The sequence below is a fragment of the Pristiophorus japonicus genome, unplaced genomic scaffold (assembly GCF_044704955.1).
Source record: "Pristiophorus japonicus isolate sPriJap1 unplaced genomic scaffold, sPriJap1.hap1 HAP1_SCAFFOLD_1039, whole genome shotgun sequence".
NCBI lineage: Eukaryota > Metazoa > Chordata > Chondrichthyes > Pristiophoridae > Pristiophorus > Pristiophorus japonicus.
The window spans coordinates 10,923-25,428 of record NW_027250690.1 but is presented as its reverse complement, the minus strand read 5'-3'; the positions used below and the strand labels follow the sequence as shown (position 1 = coordinate 25,428).

At 50.0% G+C, this 14,506-nt stretch overlaps 1 protein-coding gene across 1 annotated transcript in view; it reads right to left on the bottom strand.

Annotated features, from left to right (window-relative positions):
- The window catches only part of LOC139241318 (proteasome subunit alpha type-6-like), a 72,802-nt gene extending 58,525 nt beyond the window's left edge, over nucleotides 1-14,277 (bottom strand). Inside the window, exon 1 of the mRNA XM_070869949.1 lies at nucleotides 14,256-14,277. The gene's annotated coding sequence lies outside the window, so the exon portion shown is untranslated. The remainder of the gene's footprint in view (nucleotides 1-14,255) is intronic.
- Between the last annotated feature and the right edge of the window lie 229 nt (nucleotides 14,278-14,506).

Here is a 14,506-nt window from a genome sequence, read left to right as displayed (position 1 = left end):
GATAACGCGAGTGGCCACCTTTTTATGCGGGCTGAGGCATTAGTATTTATCCCCTTGTTTTCAGCAAACAGGGATATGAGGGGCTTGTGATCGGTTTCCAGCTCAAATTTGAGGCCAAACAGGTACTGATGCATTTTCTTCATCCCGAACACACACGCTAATGCCTCTTTCTCAATCATGCTGTAGGCCCTCTCGGCCTTCGACAAGCTCCTGAAGTCATAGGCGACAGGTTGCAACTTCCCCGCAACGTTAGCTTGTTGTAATACACACCCGACTCTGTACGACGACGCATCACATGCTAGCACAAGTCTTTTACATGGCTTATACAATACAAGCAGCTTGTTGGAGCATAAAATGTTTCTGGCTTTCTCAAATGCAATTACTTGTTTTTTTCCCCCATACCCAGATCTCACCTTTATGCAATAACACATGTAGGGGCTCTAAGAGGGTGCTTAACCCCGGTAGGAAGTTACCAAAATAGTTGAGGAGTCCCAGGAACGACCGCAGCTGCGTGACGTTCTGTGGCCTGGGCGCGTTCCTGATAGCCTCTGTCTTGGCGTCTGTGGGCCGAATGCCGTCCGCCATGATCTTTCTCCCCAAAAACTCCACTTCTGTTGCCATGAAGACGCATTTTGATCTCTTCAGCCGCAGCCCTACGCGATCCAGTCGTTGAAGGACCCCCTCCAGGTTTTGTAGGTGCTCGACGGTGTCCCGACCCGTGACCAATATGTCGTCCTGAAAAACCACCGTGCATGGTACCGACTTGAGTAGACTCTCCATGTTTCTCTGGAAGATCGCTGCAGCCGACTGAATTCCAAATGGGCATCTGTTGTAGATGAACAGTCCGTTGTGCGTGTTGATGCAGGTGAGGCCCTTCGAAGACTCCTCCAGCTCCTGCGTCATGTAGGCCGAAGTCAGGTTGAACTTGGTGAACGTCTTGCCTCCTGCCAGCGTCGCAAATAGGTCGTCTACCTTAGGTAGTGGGTATTGATCCTGTAGTGAGAAACGATTAATTGTTACTTTATAATCGCCACAAATCCTGACCGTGCCATCACTTTTGAGTACTGGAACAATCAGGCTGGTCCACTCGCTGAATTCCACTGGGGAGATGATGCTCTCGCGTTGTAGCCTGTCCAGCTCGATTTCCACTCTCTCCCTCATCATGTGAAGTACCGCTCGCACCTTGTAGTGAATGGGCTGTGCCTCTGGGACCAAGTGGATCTGCACCTTCGCCCCGGAAAAGTTTCCAATGCCTGGCTCAAAAAGGGAAGGAAATTTGTTAAGAACCTGAGTACATGAGGCCTCATCGGCATGTGATAACGCTCGGATGTCATCCCAGGTCCAGCGGATTTTGCCCAGCTAGCTCCTTCCAAGCAGTGTGGGGCCATCGCCCGGGACAATCCAGAGTGGCAGTTCGTGCACCGTGCCCTCGTAGGTGACTTTGACCATGGTGCTGCCTAGGACAGTGATGAGCTCTTTGGTGTACGTTCTCAGTTTCGTGTGGATGGGGCTCAGCGCTGGTCTGAATGCCTTGTTGCACCACAGTCTCTCAAACATATTTTTACTCATGATGGATTGGCTAGCGCCAGTGTCCAGTTCCATGGCTACAGGTAAGCCATTCAATTTTACATTTAGCATTATAGGTGGACATTTCGTCGAAAATGTGTGCACCCCGTGTACTTCAGCATCTGCCTCCTCTCTCTGTAGCTCGAAATTGCTTTGATCCACCATGGACCGATCTTCCTCTGCCACGTGGTGGTTAGCAGGTTTTGCAGAGCTTGTAAGTCGTCTGCAAGCTCGTTGGAGGTGCCCCATTGTTTCACAGCTCTTGCAAACATACCCTTTGAAGTGGCATGAATAGGCTGAATGGAAGCCTCCACAACGCCAACAAGGTGTGAATTGCCTTGCTTTCATCCTTTGTTGTGGACTCTGAGTCATCTGAGGCCTGCTGGCAGTTGCAGACTTGTGGTTTCTGCCCTGTACATTTCTGCTCGCAAACACAGTTCCAGTTAATTCATGAACATTGCTACACTTGTGTGCTGAGAGATTTGTTTGGTGTTATCACTGGTGGACATAAACGCCTGTGCTATCTCAGTGGCCTTACTGAGGGTCGGTGTCTCTACAGTCAAAGGTTTCGTAGGATGGTCTCATGGCCAATGCCCAGTACAAAAAAGTCTCTCAGCATCTGCTCCAGGTAGCCATCAAACTCACATTGTCCTGCAAGTCGCCTTAGCTCGGCGACGTAGCTCGCCACTTCCTGACCTTCGGATTGCTGGCACGTGTAGAACCGATACCTCGCCATCAGCACGCTCTCCCTCGGGTTAAGATGCTCCTGAACCAGTGTACACAGCTCCTCATACGACTTATCTGTGGATTTCACCGGAGCCAGAAGATTCTTCATGAGGCTGTAGGTCGGTGCCCCACAGACCATGAGGAGGACCGCTCTCCTTTTTGCAGCGCTTTCTTCTCCGTCCAGCTCGTTGGCTACAAAGTACTGGTCTAGCCGTTCTACATAGGCTTCCCAGTCCTCACCCTCCAAGAACTTCTCCAGGATGCCCACAGTTTGCTGCATCTTTGCGTTGGATTCGTATACTCGTTGCCAGTTATTGTGTTCCTAACACAGATGAGACTGCACACAGGGAGGTTAAAGTATCTACGACCTCAGTCTTTACTAAGACACTCCAGAGTGAGGAACAGGACTTAGGGGCCGGCTTATATACAGTGCTGCCAAGGGATGCTGGGATCCCTTGGGACTTCAGGAGATGCGCTCCCTAGTGGCGGAACATGGGAGTGCATGCTTTACAGATAGACAACACTTCTCCTGTGCAGCAGTCACTGAATAGCTTTTCTTTATTAAACTATGAGACCAAACAGCTAACAAAAGTGCCCCCTTTATAAAGGGGCACAGCTACTAAGAACTGAGGAACGTAGGTGCAGGAGGAGGCCATTCAGCCCCTCGAGCCTGTCCAGCCATTCAATGAGATGATGGCTGATCCGTATCCTAACTCCATCCCACCCGCCTTGGCTCTACATCCTGTCCAGCAAAAATCTATCGAACTCAGATTTTAAAATGATTAATTGAAGTGGCCACACTTCTACCACCCTTTGAGTGAAAAAGTGTTTCCTAGCTCCTCTCCTGAATCTGATTTTAAGGTTGCGTCCCCTTGTCCTAGGTTCTCCACCAGCAGAAAAAGTTTATCTCTATCTTACTCCATCAATTCCTTTCAAAATCCTAAAACCCTCAATCAAATCACCCCCTTAACCTTCTGTACTCCAGGGAATACAATCCTAGTTTATTTAACGCAAGCTCGAGGAACAGCACCTCATCTTTTGTTTAGGCTCTTTACAGCCTTCGGGACTCGACATCGAGTTCAACAATTTCAGACCAAAGCCTCTGCGCATATTTTGTTTCCATTGTTATTTTTACAACCCCCTCGCCCCCCCATTTTATTTTTTTCTCGTTTCCCACAGCAGCTAGTGCTGATCCCGCCATTCACACCCTCTCTAGACTCATCTTTTGTTTCCTAACTTGTGTTGTTACCATCTCAATTTTTGCTTCTCAAATCTCTCCTGCCTTCCACCCTATCGCAGACCTTCCCTTTCGTTCTTTCCACCCACCCCACCCCCTCCTCCTCCTTTCCGGGCCCCTTGCACTTCCTTCAGAACCTGCTACATTTCAAACTTTTTGCCAGTTCTGACGAAGGGTCACAGACCCGCAATGCTAACTCTGTTTCTCTCTCCACAGATGCTGCCTGACCCCGCCAAGATGGCCAGCATTGTCTGTTTTTACTTCAGGTTCCCGCAGTATTTTGCGTTTGTCCTAGTTTATGTAATCTCTCCTCATAATCTAACCCTTGGAGCCTCTTTGACTCCTCTGTATCTGAGGGAGCTGGACACGATGGTGACTTATCCACCTTGAGGGCGGCTATGTTTTTTGAACAATTTCCTTTTCTACAGATATCTCTATCGATCGTTCCATATCCTTCTCTCACACACCTACACTTTCGCTTCCATCATCACCCGTAAAAACTGACACAGTAATATTTATTTCATATCTCTACATACTTTCATTTTCCACGATTAAACTTTATACGTGGCCCTTGAGACATAAAGCTTCGAAATTCCAGCCTTTTAATGGTTGTAATTTAATAATATTGATGTTAATAATTAATATCAGACTTACAATTTAAGGAATGGTTAGTGAGAGAGAACAGTTCAATTATCATAGAATGGTACAGCACAGGAGGTTATTCGGCCCATCGTTCCTGTGCTGGCTCTGTAAACGAGTGATCCAATCAGTCCCACTCCCCTGCTCTTTCCCTATAGCCCTGCCGTTTTTTTACTTTTGAAGTATTTATCCAATTTCCCTTTTGAAAGTTACTGTTGAATCTGCTTCCTTCAGGCAGCGCATTCCAGGTCGTAACAACTCGCGTAAAAGAATAATTCTCCACATCTTACCTCTGGTTCTTTTGCCTTTGATTAAACTTGGTGGGGTGGGGGGGGAGAGAGAGTTATAGAAACATTATGACACGGGAGGCCATTCGGCCCATCGTGTCCGTGCCGGGAGTGTTTGGCAACTCCAGAAAAAAAGCTATTCAAACCCTTGTCTACCAAGGGTGTCGGGTGAGGGCAGGATTGGGCGAGTCTGGGGTACATCCTCCATTCAAAATAAGTACTGGGCCCATACTCCGGTGTAAGTCAGTCCCTTCAGGGCAGGAAAGAGTTTGCATTTATATAGCCCCTTTCACGTCCTTGGGAGGTCTCAAAGCGCTTTTTCAGTATTTTCCATTACTGATGTGATGAAGAAGAATACAGAGAACAAATTGCGCACAGCAAGATCCCGCAGAACCTCACTGAGATAAATGACCAGTTTTCATGGTTGTTGACAGAGATAAATGTTGGCCAGGCCACAGGGGATAACTCCCCCTGCTCTTCTTCGAAATAGTGGCCATGTGATCTTTTACATCCACCTGAGAGAGCAGACAGGGTCTCGGTTTAACGGCTCACCCAAAAGACGGCGCCACCGACAGTACGGTGCTCCCTCAGCACTGCCCCTCCGACAGTGCGGCGCTCCCTCAGCACTGCCCCTCCGACAGTGCGGCGCTCCCTCAGCACTGCCCCTCCGACAGTGCGGCGCTCCCTCAGTACTACCCCTCCGACAGTGCGGCGCTCGCTCAGTTCTGCCCCTCCGACAGTGCGGCGCTCCCTCAGTACTACCCCTCCGACAGTGCGGCGCTCGCTCAGTACTGCCCCTCCGACAGTGCGGTGCTCCCTCAGTACTGCCCCTCCGACAGTGCGGCGCTCCCTCAGTACTACCCCTCCGACAGTGCGGCGCTCCCTCAGTACTGCCCCTCCGACAGTGCGCCGCTCCCTCAGCACTGCCCCTCCGACAGTGCAGCGCTCCCTCAGCACTGCCCCTCCGACAGTGCAGCGCTCCCTCAGTACTGCTCTCTGACAGTGTGGCACTCCCTCAGCACTGCACTGAGAGTGTCAGCCTAGATTTTGTGCTCAAGTCTCTGGAGTGGGGTTCCAACCCATCAACCTTCTGACTCAGAAACGAGGGTGCTGCCCACTGAGCCACAGCATTTTCTCCCCTCCATCCTAAATTTTATGACTCTCACTGGATACAATTGCATAGGTTTATGATCATATCCGAGAAACAGCTGTTCTGACAATGCAGCAGTCCCTCGGTACTGCAGACCAACGTTTCCTCAAATCCTTTATGGCATTGTGCGGCCCCTTTAAGGGGCTGTGCAGGTGCCATCCAAAATATGCGTGGTTTTTACAATAAAAGGCCGACAAGCCACGGGATCCCTGGAGTGCTGTGCAGCTGCACAACATAAAGGGACTGTTGCTGCAGACATGTCAGCCTTAGATGACATGCCCAAATTTGGAGTGGGGCTTGAACCTATAAACCTTCTGATTTGGAGGCGAGAGTGCTATCTAGTGTTCTAAGCTTTGCGATGAGACGGTGGACTGAGGCCCCGTCTACGCTCTCAGATGGACGTAAAAGATCCCACGGCCACTATTTCGAAAAGTTCTCCCCGTGTCGCGGTATCCCTCAACCGACATCACTAAAAAAAAACAACGATAATCTGGTCACTATCACATTGCTGTTTGTGGGAGCTTGCTGTGCGCAGATCGGCTGCTACATTTCCCACAGTGACTACACTCCAAAACGACTTCATTGGCTGTTAAGCGCTTTTGGGACGTCCTGAGGTGGTGAAAGGCGCTATATAAAGGCAAGTTGTTTCTTATCTTTCTGACAAATACGAGAAGTGGAAGACAAGGAGAAAAAAAATTGCAATAACAGAGAATGAAACTGTGAAGGAGGAATCGCCATGGTGACGTTCCTTTGCCTCGTGAGTCACTTTGTTTTTCAGCCTCGACTAATTGGAAAGTAATTTAATTGACAACTAAATAGTTCCAGAACTGCTCACAACAGGCAAACAGATGGAAACTTCAACAGAGATGGTGCAAGATATGATGGAAAAACACTTGGGAAAGTGGTTTCTGTACCAATAAACATCAATATAACAATATTTATATATAGGTTAAGGGGAGATAAATAGATGTATGCAAAAGCATGAAGGAATTTGATAGAGTAAATCAGGAGAAACTGTTTTCAGTGGCGGGAGGGTCGGTAACCAGAGGGACACAGATGTGAGGTGATTGGCAAAAGAACCAGAGGGGGAGATGAGAACTTTATTTACGCAGCGAGTTGTTATGATCAGTGGGAGCAGATTCAATAGTAACTTTCAAAAGTGGAATTGGATAAATATTCAAAGAGAAAAAATGTGCAGGGCCGGGGGGATAGAGCAGGGGGGAGTGGGACTGATTGGATCGCGCGTTCACAGAACCGGCATAGGCACAACGGGTCCTACAATTCCAATCTGCCAACAGTCATGTGCAGAGAGATTCAGGGTAGTAATAAGACTCTCACCTATCGTGGGTGACTCATACTCAAGCTGTCACCCACTGAGAGTGCCCTGCCATTCATGCGTGTTTTGGTGATGTTACGCAATGGAACAGAATTTTGCTTCCCAATCTGAAACCCTGCTTCTATAGAGGACCAAAACAGCCCGAGAAAACACACGCACACGTGCCCTTTCATGGGGTTACTGTAAATCACGGAGGCACCCCGTCAAAGGTACGCTTTCGGAATGATTGGGGCTCGTGGGCGCCTCGCTTTTGCAGCCAATGAAGTACTGTTTGAAGTGCAGTCACTGTTGTAATGCAAGGGAAACCTGGCTGCCATTTCACGCACAGCAAGCTCCCACAAACAGCAATGGGATAATGACCAGATCATTGGCTTTAGGTGTTGGTTGAGGGATAAATATTGGCCCAGGACTCCAGGGAGAACTCCCCTGCTTTTCTTTGAAATAGTGGCCACGGGATCTTTTACAGGTTGAACCTCCCTTATCCAGAACTCCCTTATCCAGAACACCCTTATCCAGAACCACTCCCGGCCACCGGGTGGCACACGCACAGAACTCCAACATGAACAAATTGAAGTCCTTCCTCGCTGCTGACTACTGCAATCGCTGGCCTGACCCCACGATCCACCCCCCCCCCCCCCAACCCCCAACCCCTCATGATCTCTCTGCCGCGCTCCCAGCCCCAAGCCAGCCAGCACCGATATCCCCTTGCTCAGTACCTGTACCATCCAATTTAACGTGACCACCCCTCGTCTGGAAAAATCCCTTATCCAGAACAGACCAGGTCCCGAGGGTTCGGGATAAGGGAGGTTCAACCTGTACATCCACCTAATAGGAGCAGACGGGACCACGGTCTCATCAGAAGGACAGCGCCTCTGACAGTGCGGCGCTCCCTTGATACTGTACCGGGAGTGTCAGCCTGGATTACGTGCTCAAGTCTCTGGAGTGGGATTTGAACCCACAACCTTCTGACTCAAAGGCGCGAAGTGCTACCCACTGAACTGGAACGGATGGGGAGGTGGAATCAACATTCAGAGGGAAGCGGAATGTAACAGACCTCTTTTGAAATTTGCTTTTTGTTCCCCTGCCTCGTTAGCTGAAATGATAAAAATGAATTCGCTCTGGGCGCTGGAGGAACAGCCTGCAAACTGCGCAGATTGTGGAGTTCTCCTCCTTTGGATCAGGACACTGAACTTTGGGCAGTGAGTTGGCGACATCTGGTGGGCAGCATGCAGTAGTGCAGCTCCCCCACTGTCAGTGCCGGCCCACCCACTACTCAACCAATTTGCATTTGTATATAGCCAGGAGCTTCCTCTGCATTGGCGCCCCCGGAAACATAGGGAATGTGGGCGCAGACGCAGTTTAAAACCTCGCGGACACTTTGGGCGTGAGTGATTTACGCACGTAGCTGCAGCTCGCCCAAGTCTCCTTGGACTTTTCAGGCCGCCTATAAAAGTTTCCTTCCCAACAAATCACAGGACGAAGACATTCGGCCCCTCGAGCCTGTTCCGCCATTCAGTGAGAGCATGGTTGATGTGCGACCTAACTCCATATACCCCATCTTTGCCCCATAGTCCTTAATACCTTTGGTTAACAGAAATCTATCAATGTCAGATTTAAAATTAACAATTGATCTAGCATCAGTTGCCGTTTGCAGAAGAGAGTTACAAACTTCTACCGCCCTTTGAGTGTAGAAGTGTTTCCTAACTTCACTCCTGAAAGGTCTGGCTCTAATTTTTAGACTACGTCCCCTCGTCCTAGACTCCCCAACCAGCGGGAATAGTTTCTCTCTATCTACCCTTAATATTCTGAAAACTCAAATCATCCCTTAATCTCCTAAATTCCAGGGAATACAACCCTAGCTTGTGTAATCTCTCCTTGTAACTTAACCCTTGGAGGCCACAAAAAAAAACTGCCTGTTGGGACATCCTGGGAAGTTAAGCGTTAATAATCAAACTTCTTTCTATTGTGGAGCAACAGTCATTCCGAGGTACACAGGATGGCTTCGAAGTGTCACGAGATGAATGTATGGCTTGTCTGTGGGTCGGACTTTGAGCTGGTAGAGCCTATAAATCAATGCTTCCTTGTTAAAGGGACACGGCAAATGAAACTTTAAACGATCAAATTAAAATGTGGTTGCCGGGGGTGATGATGCGCTCCAGTCCCTCCGGCGCCCACCTCTCGCGGAAGGCCGCGAGCGTACCGGTGGACACCGCATGCTCCATCTGCAGGGACACCCTGGCTCGAACGTAACCGCGGAAGAGAGACAGGCAGTCGGGCTGAATGACCCCCTCGGCCGCCCGCTGCCTGGACCGCTGGGTTTACATAGCTGGCCTGGACAATCTCTGCAGATTACCGCTGGCACTTGTCATGTCGACGCGTTCCCTACGGGTCCCACCGGAGGGCAGTATTGGTGGAGGCAGGAACCCGGGGCCAATCATTTGATTTTCTCCCATCTGAATTTTGTTTTGGAAAGCCGATTAGTTCTGAACAAAACAAACAACAGGCGTGTGTTCAAAATAAAAGCACCAAATGGCCCGAGTCGGAGCGTTACATGGGGCAGGGGGGGTGTTGGGGGCACGAGCAAGGGCCAGAATCATGGAGATAGCTGAGGCATGGGTCAAGAGTGAGGTTTGAGGAGCCTTCTAAAGGTGGAAAGACTTGCATTTATATAGCGCCTTACATGGCCACCGGACGTCCTAAAGCGCTTTACAGCCAATGAAGTTCTTTTTGGAGTGTAGTCACTGTTGTAATGTGGGAAACGCAGCAGGCAATTTGCGCACAGCAAGCTCCCACAAACAGCAATTTGATAATGACCCAGATCATCTGTTTTTGTTATGTTGATCAAGGGGTAAATATTGGCCCCAGGACACCGGGGAGAACTTCCCTGCTCTTCTTCGAAATAGTGGCCGCGGGATCTTTTACGTCTACCTGACAGAGCAGACGGGGCCTCATCCGAAAGACGGCACCTCCAACAGTGCGGCACTGCCTCAGCACTGCCCCTCCGACAGTGCGGCGCTCCCTCAGCACTGCCCCATCCGACAGTGCAGCGCTCCCTCAGCACTGCCCCTCCGACAGTGCAGCGCTCCCTCAGCACTGCCCCTCCGACAGTGCAGCGCTCCCTCAGCACTGCCCCTCCGACAGTGCGGCGCTCCCTCAGTGCTGCCCCTCCGACAGTGCGGCGCTCCCTCAGCACCGCCCCTTCGACAGTGCGGCACTTCCTCGGTACTGCACTGGGAGTGTCAACTTAGATGTGTTTTTGTGCTCAGTTTCTGGAGTGGGACTTGAACTCACATTATTCTGACTCAGAGACCTTCTGACTCAGAGGTGATGGTGCTCCCAACTGAGCCGCAACTGACACTGCAGAGGTTTAGGGAGTGCGGACGTGTGATGGTTGATACATATTTAAACTCTTTCCCAAATGAAATCTCAACATGCAGTGAAATGGCTTTATTTTTGTCTAAATATTGGATTGGGTGAATAGACACCCCACCACTGCCCTCCAGTAACCCGCCCAGTGGCCATTACTCATGTAAGAGCTTTTCTTTTTTTAATTATTTGTTCCTGGGATGTGGGCGTCGCTGGCAAGGCCGGCATTTATTGCCCATTCCTAATTGCCCCTTGAGAAGGTGGTGGTGAGCTGCCTTCTTGAACCGCTGCCTTCTTGAACCGCTGCAGTCCGTGTGGTGAAGGTGCTCCCACAGTGCTGTTAGGGAGGGAGTTCCAGGATTCTGACCCAGCAACGATGAAGGAACGGCCGATATATTTCCATGTCAGGATCTTACTGAATGACGGAGCAGGCTCCAGGGGCTGCATGGGTTACTCCTGCTCCTACTTCTTATGTCCTTCAGTCATGATGGTGTGTGCCTTGGAGGGGAGCCTGACACACATGCTAATTTGCATGAAATGAATTTGTGGTCATATCGATCCACCGCCCACTGTCCATAACCTTGTATTGAATTGGTGATTTCACTTCAAGAGGCCACAGGATAAATATTTGAAGATGAGAAAGATTTTGGGAGCGAGCAGGATAGTAACATTAGCTCTGGTTTGCTTTAGCAAAGAGCCGGCATGGACACGATGGGCCGAGGGGCCTCCTTCGCTCATCAAGAGGCTCCAGAGACTTGAGCGCAAAATCCAGACTAACACTCTCAGAGGAGTGCCGAGGGAACGCTGCACTGTCAAGAGGTATCGTCTTTCTAATGAGACGTTAAAATGAGGAACTGTTAGCCCTCTCAGGTGGACGTAAAAATCCCACGGCCACTATTTTGATGAAGAGCAGGGGAGCTCTTCACATTGTTGCTGTGGGAGCATTCCTTATTATTCCTTAAAGCTGTAGCGTTCCCACCCACTGGCTGCTGCCAAAAGAGGTTATTTAAAGGGGCTGCTGTCATTCTGATGTTTAAAAGAAAATACGTCAAAAAGTACAAGTGTAGCCACTGTTGTAAGGTAGGCAAACGCCTGGGGTCAATATTCCCGCAAATACTGGCGCCCACCCCTAATATGCTTTTGTATGATCACATTTGCTGTTTGCAGGAGCTTGCTGTGTGCAAATCGGCTGCCGCGTTTCCCTACATCATAACAGTGACTGGACTTATATTTTTAAACAGTCAATCAAAAAAAGTACATCAGAATGGCAGCTGCCCCTTTAAATAACTTATTTTGGCAGCTGCTCCTTTAAATAACTTATTTTGGCAGCTGCCCCTTTAAATAACTTATTTTGGCAGCTGCCCCTTTAAATAACTTATTTTGGCAGCTGCCCCTTTAAATAACTTATTTTGGCAGCTGCCCCTTTAAATAACTTCTTTGGGCCGCTGCTCCCTTTAATTAACTTAAATAAAAACAGAACATGCTGGAAAGACTCAGCCGCTCAGACAGCATCTGTGGAGAGAGAAACAGAGTTAAAGGGATGAGAAGGTCCCGCCCCCCCACCTCTCCTCGGGACAGGTGATTGGTCGGCCGGCATGTCAATCAGAGGATAGGGCCATTGCGGCGGAGAGCCGAGTGCCAGAGAGAGTGAGAGCGCGCGCGAGCGGAATAGTGTGGGAAATGCGGCAATTTGCGCACAGCAAGCTCCCACAAGCAGCAATGTGATAATAGCCAGATAATCTGCTTTTGTGATGTTGATTGAGGGATGAATATGGCCCCGGGACACTGGGGAGAACGCCCCCTGCTCTTCTTTGAAATAGTGGCCGTGGGATCGTTTACATCCGCCCGAGAGAGAGCACACGGGACCTCGGTTTAACGTCTCATCTGAAAGAAGGAGATGGTAATGGGACAAGTAAAGAAACAAACGAGGAGCCTAGAAGAGGTGTAAATGGGAATGGCAGAATCATCAACAGCTGTCATGTGAAAAACAGGGGCACTGGTTATGATCTGAAGTTGTTGAATTCGATGTTGAGTTCAGAAGGCTGAAAAGTGCTTAATTGAAAGATGAGTTGCTATTCCTGGAGCTTGCGTTGAGCTTCGTTGGAACCCTGTAGGAGGCCGAGGTCAGAGTAGGAGTGTGGAGGGGAGAATTAAAATGACAGCTGACCGGAAGTTCGGGGGGGGGGGTCATGCTTACGGACTGAACGGAGGTGTTCTGCAAAGCGGTCACCCAATCTGCGTTTGGTTTCCCCAATGTAGAGGAGACTGCATCGCGAGTAGCGAACACAGTGTACTAAATTGCAAGAAGTACCGGTAAATAAAAACAGAAAATGCTGGAAATACTCAGCGGGTCAGGCAGCATCTGTGGAGAGAGAAACAGAGTTAACGTTTCAGGTCGATGACCCTTTCGTCAGAACCTTTCATTAGAATGACTGCTTTTTAGGGGCAGCTGGCCCTTTAAATAACTTGTTTTGGGGCAGCTGGCCCTTTAAATGCTGCTTTTTGAAGGCAGCTTGCCCTTTAAGTAACGTGTTTCGGGGCAGCTGGCCTCTTTAAATAACATTTTGGGCACAGCTGGCCCTTTAAATGCTGCTTTTTGGGGCAGTTGGCCCCTTTTTTAAAAAAAAACTTGTTTTGAGGCAGCTGACCCTTTAAATGCAGCTTTTTTGGGGGGGGGGGGCAGCTGGTCCCTTTAAATAACTTGTTTTTTTGCGGGCAGCTGGCCCCTTTAAACAACATATTTCGGGGGAGGCACCCTGTGCGGAGGGGAGCGGGTAGGTCCGAAGGCCTCCTCGTAGGACTGCTCCTGGGCACGGCCAAGGGGGGCCATCAGCCGGTCCAGGCAGCGGGCGGTCGAGGGGGTCGTTCAACCTGACTGCCTGCCTCTCTTCCGCTCTTACATCCGGTCCAGGGTGTCCTTGGAGATGGAGCACGCGGTGTCCACCGGTACGCTCGCGGCCTTCCGCGAGAGGTGGGCACCGGAGGGACTGGAGTGCATCGTCACGCCCGGCAACCAAATTTTAATTTGATTTTACGTTTTAAAGTTTAATTTGTTTTAATTGCCGGTGCTTTTAGTGTCCCCCTTCCCTTTTATAGGGGGCACCGGAGAAATTGTGATTTTAGTGCCCAAAAAAAAAACAAAAACAAAAAACACCCAAAAAAAAGAAAAAAAGGGCCTTGTAAATGTCTGGTGTGTCACCCAGGTCGGGTGGCACAGTTTAATGTTTATGTTTTGCAGGTAGACTCTAAAAGAGTTTTTCGGGGGAGGAGGGTGCAGCTGTCCCTTTAAGTGCAGCTGTTGGAGGGCAGCTGCCACTACAGCTTTAAAGGGATGAGAAGGTCCCGCCCCCCCCAACCCTAACCCTCCCTCGGGACAGGTGATTGGTCGGCCGGCACGTCAATCAATCAGAGGCCAGGGGCTGACTTCCGGTGGCCGTCGCGGCAGAGAACCGAAGCGCGCGAGAGAGAGAGGAGAGAGAGAGAGAGCGCGCGCGCGCGAGTGCGAGTGTGTCAAGTCGACGGAATTTTTTCCCCCAAAAAAAATAGAAGAAAAGCCGGAGATTTAAAAAAAAAAGAGAAAGCTCGTGTAAACAAATATGTTTCGTGAGGTGAAGTAACGGCGAGGCGGCGAGCGGGCCCGGTTTGCGGGAGTTTGATTCGCGGAGAAAATTCCTGAGGTAAAAAAACACACACAACACACAACACACAGCCGCGGCCTAAAAGGCGGCCGTGGAGAGATTTTTTTTAAAAACTTTTTTCCTCATTTTTTTTTTAAAAAACCCACGGATTTTCCCGCCTCGCGCCGAGGCGGATTGTCGACGTTATTTTAAATGGCGGCGTTTGGTTTGGTTTGGTTGTTGTGTATGTGTATATATAATATATATTTCCCCTCTCTCCCTTCCTTCCTTCCTTCCTTATCCCGCTTGTTAAAAATTTGCGCCTTTTTACCTGCGGAAAGTTGTGAGCCGCCAGCGGAATCGGAATCGGAGCCGGAGCCGCCGCCGCCCCTTCCCCCCCCTCTCTTTCTCACACACACACCCACCCCCCCGATCGGAAGTTGTTGACTGATGATTGACAGGGACCCGGGGGGGGGGGGGGGGCTCTGGCCAATGGGAGAGGCGGGCAAGCCAGGTGCCGGCCAATGGGCGCGCGGCGGAGGGAAAAGGGGGCGGGCTCCCTCCGCTTTGATTGACAGGGCG